At 44.3% G+C, this 10,123-nt stretch overlaps 1 non-coding gene across 1 annotated transcript; it reads right to left on the bottom strand.

Moving 5' to 3' along the window:
• Positions 1-2,147: 2,147 nt before the first annotated feature.
• On the bottom strand, positions 2,148-2,258 carry TRNAL-CAA (transfer RNA leucine (anticodon CAA)). The gene is made up of 2 exons: positions 2,221-2,258; positions 2,148-2,193 (listed from the first exon to the last, which is right to left on the bottom strand). It is a non-coding gene; the product is annotated as a tRNA-Leu (tRNA).
• Positions 2,259-10,123: the final 7,865 nt, after the last annotated feature.

Below are 10,123 nucleotides of genomic sequence, written 5' to 3' on the forward strand. Positions count from 1 at the left end.
TTAATGACTATACACTTGGAGGTCAGCTGGTTAAAGGTTATCTGCCTGAAGGTTATCAACCACCTAGAGTAGTGGTTCTCAACCTGTGAGTCACAACCCCTTTGGTGGTTGAAAGACCCTTTCACAGGGGTCGCCTAAGACCCTCAGAAAACACATATTTCTGATGGTCTTAGAAACCAAGACACCACTCTTCTATCCATCTCCAGGCAGGTCCACCTGCATGCAGATACGCCCACATACGAGTACCCAGCATATAGACTATACCCATGCTACACCATGCTTCACGACAAAATTTCATTTGTTTGTCATTAGAAATAAATATTTCACAATACATAATTATATATTGTTTTTGTGATTCATCACTATACTTTAATTATGTTCAATTTGTAACAATGAAAATACACCCTACATATCAGATATGTACATGAGGATTCATAAAAGTAGCAAAATTATAGCTATGAAATAGCAACAAAAATAATGTTATGGTTGGAGGTCCGCACCACTTGAAGAACTGTATTAAAGGGTCGTGGCGTTAGGAAGGTTGAGAACCACTGATCTGGAGCAATCAGATCCTATAGTCTGTCCCACCCTAAGTAGAGCCCACCTATCTTGTTAGGGCTGTAGAGTTAAGATGGGAGCCTAAACTTGGTTGTCCCTGAGTTGGCTTGACCTTAGGAGTCTTTAGGCTCTCCTTCAGGGGGACCGTCCATTATCAAAAAATCATTGTGAATGAGGGGGGAAGTGTTGGGTGGACACCCAAAGCCCATTTGTAGGCCACTGGAAATCCCCTTACAGAAGGGTTTCGGGGAGGAGACGAGCCAGACAGGGTGCCATGTAGCAATGATGAAACATACAGCTTTCCTCTAGTTCCTAAATGCTTTCTCCCTCCTCCCCTCCCCAATATCATGATCCCAATTCTACCTTACAAATCTGGCTAGACCAGAGGATGCACACTGGTACAGATAGGAACTGGAAACACAGGGAATTCAGGATGGATGATTCCTTCAGGACCATTGGTGTGAGTGGTGATACTGGGAGGATGGAGGGAGGGTGAGGTGGAAAGGGGGGAACCGATTACAAGGGTCTACATATAACCTCCTCCCTGGGTGACAGACAGCAGAAAAGTTGGTGAAGGGAGACGTCGGACAGGGCAGGATATGACAAAATAATAATTTACAAATTATCAAGGGCTCATGAGGGAGGTGGGAGCGGGGAGGAAGGGAAAAAATGGGCTGATGCCAGGGGCTTAGGTGGAGAGTAAATGTTTTGAGAATGATGAGGGCAATGAATGTACAAATGTGCTTTAAACAACTGATGTATGTATGGATTGTGATAAGAGTTGTAGGAGCCCCTAATAAAACGAATAATAAAAAAAGAAATAACATGTTTGCCCCAAAAGTGGTTAAAATTGGTTATAGCTATACTTCGAACTAAAATGCATATTTCTTTTGTAAGGGAAAAGGATGAGACTACACATGGAAAGATCCCAAAATATATTTATTAAAAGCTTAACGATATGCATAGATCGAGTTTCTATAAAAATACATATGTATTTTTTTTTGCAATGAATTCTTAAAACTGTTGCCAGCTAACATTTAAGTAACAGGTCTTTCCCACATTTTATTCCAAACATTTGTATGTGATAGTTTATTTATTTATTTTCATGTGATAATTTACGTGGTATTCCGCTTTGACTGAGACAAAACACCAGATGCCAATGTGTCAAGGTGCCTAATTTACAAAGGAAATGTGCAGTAGTTCCACTGTTTTGCTAACGAGGGTATGAGTAGCTATCTAGACAGAGACAGGACGTCAGTGGGATTGGTGGAAAAGTGCCTCGGGAAGCATCCAAAACAGTGCCCAGGAGACCACGAGCAGGACTCAGGGCGCTCAAAGACTCTGCTGCTTCCCAGGCTCCAAGTCTCGCGGCTTTTATATCATCTCGCGATGTTACCGCTCTTTACGAAGCCTTTTTTTTTTTTTTTTGCTTTCCACGTCTCCCGGTTTCAAAGATTATCGCGATGTTCCCTTTTTCAAAACTCTCGTTAGCTCTTGCGAAAATGTGTAGCGTTGGTTGGGCGTTGTTTGCACAGACTCTTAGTAGCAGAACTACAGGGCTTGCTGTTTAAACGGGGAGGAAAACTACATGTCAGAAGTGGGATTCGAACCCACGCCTCCATACGGAGACCAGAATCCCCAGAGCGGAGGAAGCTACGCAAGCTTGAGTCTGGCGCCTTAGACCACTCGGCCATCCTGACACGTGAGCGTCAAGGTAGATTTATTTTTGAAGTAGGCACTCAAGAAATAGACGAATGGATTGAAATTAACAAAATGCTTTCCTAAAGGAGAATAAATATTTTTAATACAACGGGGAGTGGCGGGCCTTCCGCTGACATCTCTGTCTCTAGAAGGGGCGCAAGCCTATATTTATTCCTGTGCACACCCACGAGGAACAGGGGTCGGAAAGAAGGCTGCAGATTCTGGCTGGGCTTCGCAACCCCTAGTTCTCCTGGATGTCTTGCATACTGGTAGCCTTGACCTAAGGCTTGCTTGCTTCTGCAGAGTGAAAGTGAGGATCAGAACTCCTACAGCCCCAAGGCATTGTCTAGAGAGTGTGTTTAGCCGCTCCATGTCCACTTTTGCCCCGGAGCTGCCTTGCCACTGGTTTAAGTTTCTCTTGGGCAGTGGGAGAGCTGGGGCAGTCCGCTCGGGTCGCCGCGAGCCACGCTGGCCCTATGGTGACCCGCCACTCCGACCTCATTGTCGCTCCCTCATCGGAGCTGCGGATGGAGTGTCCAAGGCCTCCGGGGGGACCAGCCCGGGGTTGGCGAGCGGGAACAAGGGCCGCATCCCCTTTCATCCAGAATTCGCTTTGCTCCAATCATCTGAACTCTGGGCACATATTTTGAGAGAGTCCCGAGAATAAGCAGTATGAAATCACTCTGCAACTAGAATTAGAGCCTTTTTTGGGTCAGGGGCTCTGTACAGCTTAACTTTGTAAACCCAATGCCTCTCCAGCACGGGGCCTGGCGTCCACGGAGGTAATGAGACTGGGTGACTTTGTCTGGGGCTGTGAAGTTCAGAGAGTAGAAAATAAGTTGGGGGATTTTAACTAGGTTTTTTTCCTGCTAAATTATTTTGTATTTATCAATGCACAAGAGATTTGTTTGCCCCGTAAAGCAAAACGTGTGACTTTTCTACAAATTGAGTTTCAGAAGGCTTAACCTTAGATATCCATGGTTTCATACGAGGCATACTTTTTTTTTAATTAGAAAACTGAGTGAAAAATACAGGAAACCCGAGTCGTTGTTGTTTTTTAATCACATTAGATTTCAAATCTTTCATGAGCTAGGATTTCCCAGGAACGGGTTTCCAACATGACACAGTAACTAACCTCTTCAATATTAACAATGATTATTGTTTTTCACAGCTGCAAAGCAGACACAGATTTTAGAAAAATGTAAATTAAATGTATGATCTTACTATTCAGAGGTAACCACTAAACATTCTGATAACGTTTCATTGGGTCCTTTTCTGTATGTCATGTGGAATACATTTTTACAAAATAACAGTCATACAGCGTGCCTGAAAAATTATGTTGAGCATCTTTCCTCATATTCTCTCATATAAATTTGTATCACTGCAGATATTCTATATCAAACTTGAACTACTGGACACAGATTAGATTGTTTCTAATATTTCATTTTTATTAGCAATGTTGTGAAGGAAATCCTTGCATAGATCGTTTTAAACTTCCCTAATTATTTCTGTAAAATAAATGCCTAAAAATGGAACCTCTCAAACAATTAGCTAGTTGTAAAGTCTTTCGATCGTGTCAAACTGCCCTCCAAAATTTTTGAAGCAGTTTAGATATCCAAAACAAAACATCTCACTCGCCCACACACAATATTCTCATTAGCACCTTAACAAACCGCCCAGTCAACACCTTAGTGGGGTGAGAAATGTTAAGGCGGTGCTAAACGGCTTTATTACCGAGGTTCAACCGTCATGTTTAAAGGAATTTCATATTTCTTGAGATCGTCATCCTCTTACTGAATTGTATGTACACTCTGATATGGTTTCTATTTCACCAACCCTCCCCCCACCTCCGATATGCACAAGAATCAGAGCTCTCTCAAACGCTTCATCAGTTCCATCCCATGGGTACACTCAGCTGTCAAATTACCACGGTTTCCCATGGAAAGTTTAAAACGAAGCCGTGGCCCACGCCGTGTTTTTTTTAACACATTGACTTGCATGTCATCTTGGTTCCCTATGTATGGCATGTTAAACTCCTCCCACCTGAAGATGTAGGGGTCCCCAGGTGGTGCCAGCAGATAAGCATTAGCTCACAGGCTGGCGGTTTGAACCCAACCCAGAAGCTCCAGGGGGCTCAGGGCTGGAGACGTGCTCTGGAGAAGTGAGCGCCTTCAAAAATGTCATGGAACACAGGTAGGGGCCGCCATGCACTGAAACTTCACGGTGACTATCAACTCTGTCTTCTGTGTAACTATACAAACGTAGACTCCCCGCGATTTCACTGCTCACAGCGCCCCTCATGGGACAGGGTAGAACTGCCGGTTTGCTTCTGACACTCTTCCCCAGGTGCAGAAAGTCTGGCTTTCTCGCTGTGGTTTTGAACTGCTGTCTTGCAAGTGCAGCCCAACGGGTAATCACAACACCCCCGGGACTTGAAATTCTTTTTTTTAAAATTCTTTCTGAAATAGGTAAAGTGTAATTAAATGTGCAAATACTTCTGTTTTTCCTCCATAGGAACTTGTTCTCAGAGAAACTTTGAAAAGCCTGACAATCTTTTGGTCATGGAGAGATTTCGAGAAAAACCAAGCACAAACTGGTGACAGTGGTCTGTTATTACCACAAAGGACTTCATTTTCAGCATGCCAAAGAAGCTCTTACCCGTTCTTATGAGCCTCACACAATGCTGACCCTCTAGAACATCAGCCTTCCTCATGCGGCCACCCTTTAATTAGTTCCCCATGCTGTGGTGACCCCCAACCAGAAAATTATTTTCCTTGCCACTTCATAAGTCATTTTGCTGTTATGAATCATCATGTAAATCTGATATGCAGGATGTATTTTCATTGTTGCATATTGAACATAATTAAAGCATAGTGATTAATCACAAGGCAATATGTAATTATATATTGTAAAATATTTGTTCCCCCGTGGTCTTAGGCAACCCCTGTGAAAGGATCATTTGACCCCCAAAGGGGTTGAGACCCATTGCTCTAGTATAAGGTCTTGCATTTACATGAGCATGGGAGTAGAACATTAGACATGTTCAAAATGGGATGGGCCATAAATGACTTTTAAAAAAGGGGTGGTAGGGGGGAATTCAGTGACTAGAATTGTTCTTCACTTTTGAGTGTGCTTAAGTTTCCACAGGGAAGGGAAAAATGGGGGTGCAGTGAGGAGCACTATGCTGAATTGTGTCTGCCTCCCAAGTATACATGTAGAGACTTCAAAGCTAATGAGAAAAGGGAATCAAAGGAGAACAGAATTTTCCTGTGAACTTTTTTTGAAGTCCCCTTAAATAAGTTATGAATGGCAAATATATTAATATTTTTCAGACTCCAATTCTTGTTCTTTATACATCTTGTGAACATCCCACACTACTATCCTAAGTCTGCCTTTATTCTAAAAGAAGCTTCTTGGAAGGAGGCAGGGACCAGGAGGTAACCTGAAAGTTGCCTTTAAATCTGCTCGTATTTCAACCTTCAAATGAACACAGAAGGATCCTGGTCAAGAGGTGGAGGAAATGCAGAACATAATTCCCAGAATGCCTCTGGGCTTTCTGTAGCCAGAGAGGGTCAATGAACCCTTGCAACAAATCTTTAAACTCTAAAGCCAAAATATCCCCCAAAGTCTTTAGAACTGTGAACCCCTGCAACGAATCTTTAAACTTTAAAGCCAAAATGTCTCCCAAAGTCTTCATAGAACTGAACAAGTTGGTTTAACTTAAGTGGTAAGAAAAAAAAAAAAAGGTCTAGAGCACTAGGCTCTTTTATCAACTCTCTATATGGGATCAAACTGACAACTCAAAGGATGAGATAGGAACCCAAAGGGGCAGAGCTTGTGTTCATGTGGGAATAACTCAGGAAAGAAGGTGACCAATGTCATGGACTTGAGCATGTAGACATTGAACGGATTGGGGTGTGTTTTGCTATGTGTATTTTGAGTAGTAACAGCAAAGTGACGGGGAGAGTCAGCATAATGCCTGAACCAGAAGAATAGTAATCTGGATCACCATCAACCATTGGTCAGATTGTGGGGGGCTGGCCTGTTCTTAGGATACTGGAAATGATGCCCCTGGCATTTCAAATACCAACTCAATCATTCATGGTGGATAGATTGCAACCAACTTCCAAACCAAGGCAGACTAGGAAGAAAGGCCTGGCAAGACCTAATTCTGAAAATCAGTCCATGGAAAACTCAATGGATCAGAACATTATCCAGCGTGGAACTGGAAGATAAGCTTCCAGGGTTGTGGGCACTCAAAATACGCATTGGCCCTGCCAATGGGTTCGGGCACACCCACAATGATGGAGGAGGTGCAGGCCAGGCGTCACCCGTCACCTGCAAGTCAGAGCCAACGGTAGTAATTTGTAATAAAAGATGCTGTATTTCTACCTGTATCACGAGGAAGAAGTTAAATGCTTGCCTTCCTGTACAGAACTGTTTGAGGGGAGGTTAACATTTTCTAAGTATGTTGCTAGGAGTGTGATGTAATTTTTCCAATAGGAAAAACAAACTACTAATTATGAATTTAAAAAACCAATACAAAATTAAACCAATAAAAGCCTGGTGTGAGGATCTTGTTAGGGGAAAACGTACTGAGGAAGTATTTCGAAATGCACTTATTGTTCACACATTTACCTCATAATCTAGCCAAGCTAACTGCCCCCAATCCTACCGACACCAGCTCCACTGGGCTTTCTCCTCACAAAGGAGGAATACTGGCGGCTTAAATGAGGTGTAGGGAACTGATCTAATTACACCATGGAGTCACAATGTGTTGCAAACTCATGGTGGTAGGCAGGGGCCTCCCAGCCTCTAGAAAAACAGGACACTCTGAACTGCTAAGAAAGGTGAATCTAGCATCTCAGCTTCCTGAGACACTGTGGCCCTGCAGTCTGTGTGTCACATATTCATTGATATTTTGCTGCTCTCCATGTCTTCTCCAAGTTACCCACCCCTCATCACCCTCCAACGGACTAACTTTTCCAAGAACAAAGCCACGCTTGCTGCACCCTCAAGACTCATATTCAGTTGGGTCACCCAACAGTGGGTTTGTTCTTTGAATCAAGAATTACCTCGTTCATTTTAAAGAGACCAGCAACTTACCGTGGCTACACTAAGACGCTTCGGAGTTTTTAGTTTGTGGGGAGATGTATGGTTTCTACCTTACCATTGACGGCCATTGGGTCTTAACTTCATAGTGCCTTGACATGTTATGATCACGTGTACTGTCTCATCTCCCTTGTATGACAAGGAGGGAAGAGCCATGTCACTTTCCCTTTACGATGAACGTCTGGGGAGGATGCTCCTCTCTTCATATTGGGGTCCACATTACAAAAGCACACACAGTATTTCCCTTCGGTAGCAAAGGAACTGAAGAATGAGAGGGTGTTGACACCCTAGTGTGGAGAACTAGAAAGAAGCTACAAGAATTCACCTGGACCCTCGTCTGCCTTATGGGGAACTAACCGCCAATTCCATGAACACAAACATTAAGGGGGTTGCTGTGGGTGACGTAATTTTTCAAAATGGTAAAAACAAAGCTTCCGAATAAAAAGTATGAGAGAATTTAGAATCATTTATAAGCTGCACGTATGCCCATCCAAAAATGGCACTTTAAAATTTAAGTATATATAATACCTATGAAATGACCACCCAGCACAATGAATTCACATCAATTTATGCTGCTTCTCTATCTCATCCACCCACCTCACCTGGTAGTTAGCTGCCATTCTGCCCAGGTGTGCAGAGCAGAATGGCTCCACTGCTTATCTTGAGATGCTTCTAGGTGGATTTGAACCACTAATCTTCTGGCTAGTAATGGTGCTACTCAGTGTGACTCCTTGCCCCACCGGTAACCATGATCTGTTGGTTAATATTATTGAAAGATTATTATACGGTATAAGGCCTTCTGAAACTTTTCTTTGACAAACTCATAACTATATTCTCATTCAAACCGGAAGTATCCTTGTTGACTCCAAGAAGATTGGTTATCACCGCTCCAGCTGCTGCTTTAACAAAGATGCTTCATTCTGTTAGAAAGCATCGGGCCTACACAGTAGGTGGTCAAGGTAGCGAGGAGGCAACCCCAGCATTCAGGCATCCAGGCCCAGCAGCCCTAGGCCGCTTCGTTTAGACAATAGGTACAAGGTGTCCCTTTTGGTAGCCCCTTATGTTCTTCATCCCTACCCCAGGGGACTGCATTTGGAAGGGAAGGAAAGCAATCTTTCCAGTTGCAGATTCTTAAGTCTACAGAAGACGTCAGTCACTGCTGTACCACGGGCATTCGAGGACTGGCATTCCAAGGGTCCCGGTCTCTGCTCTGCCCCATCATGAAGAGCATAATCCACCCAGGTGATTGGACAGGATTTGAGGTATCTGTTTATGTGTTCTCCTCAGTTTGAATCCTGGCTCTGCTGCTTCTTAGCGGGATGGATGCCTTGGACAAGCCACTGACCCTGTGCTTCAGTTCCTTCATCTGTAAAATAAGGGTAATAATACCTACTTCACAGGGTTGTTATGTTTACTAAGTAATTATGCATAGAGCATTGTGTGTCAGGAGCCCAGCACAGTGCTATGTGGCTGATAGTATTTTCCATATATAAAACACACACACACACACACACACAAGCTCGTGACCTTCAGGCATGGAACCCTTGAAGGCTGTACACACACACACACACACACACACAAAGCTTGTGACCTTCAGGCATGGAACCCTTGATGGCTGGTACAGGAGCAAGTGTCATCCATGGAATTTTGTGGTGTCTGAGGCCATGTCCAAAAGAGGGAAACGATCCAAGTTCCTGGTTTAGAGCTGTCCTTTCACCTAATCTCGCCTCCTCTGCATGTGGTCTTTGAGCAACCTTTTGGCCTTGCGTGGGTGGTTTTAGACCTTCTGATCAGCCAAGCATGACCCCGCTGCCAACGACAGAATGTCTTGTGACAATATTTTCCTAGTGAACTTACAGGATAAACCAACATAAAGCGCTACGCTGTGGGAATCCAACACAACTTTCTGAGTGAGCTGGCCGTGGGAAAGCAGTGGTTACTATCTAGTTGATCAGAAGGTTCTGGATCCATTTGAGAAATCAGCACTAACCGCTCCCCCACCCGCCTAGCTCCCTTTCAACTCATTCCAACAGTTATGAACCCATATCCTATCCAGGCTGGGCACACGACAATGTAAACAACACCCACGCTCACTTTATTGTCAGGCAGCGGGTCATGTCCCCAAAGAGCAGAGCTTGGACACATCATGGGGGCTTGCTCAAAGGAGTCAGCCTCAGCTTTCTGATGCCAGAAAATGATGCGATCTAAGAGTGAAGCCCTTGGTGGAACTGCCCTTTGATGGTACACACGTCGAAAGACCATACATCCCTGTCTCCTCAAGGAGACAGAAAAGGAGGCAGGGAGTGGGGAATACCTGGGATATTGCCCAAAATCCTTCCAGGGAGAGTGCAGGTCTGGCCACCTCTCCACCCAAGTGACTAGGGGGCGATCTGGGGACAGTGGATGGTATTGGGCAGAACTGCCCTGGGTGATAAGACCCTCAGTACTAAAACACATCTTCCCTAGATTCAAGCGAGCAGGCTCAGCTCTCGGGAAAGACGCACGGGGGTGTCCACCAGACTATCACTATGGCAGACCAGGGGCCTTTCCCCAACATGACTGCAGGGGCTGTAGCTAAGCAGAGCACACGTACACCTCTCTGATGGAGTTAATCAATGGGCACATGGGGAATCAGGGAGCGAAGTACTATTCCCAGAGGGAGAAACTGGGATATAAGACATCATGACAACAGCCCCACAGTTCCACACTAGGCTCTTGGAAAGGGGCACGGGTTCCCAGAATGTTGCAAGTA

The sequence above is a fragment of the Tenrec ecaudatus genome, chromosome 1 (genome assembly GCF_050624435.1).
Source record: "Tenrec ecaudatus isolate mTenEca1 chromosome 1, mTenEca1.hap1, whole genome shotgun sequence".
NCBI classification, from domain to species: Eukaryota; Metazoa; Chordata; class Mammalia; order Afrosoricida; family Tenrecidae; genus Tenrec; species Tenrec ecaudatus.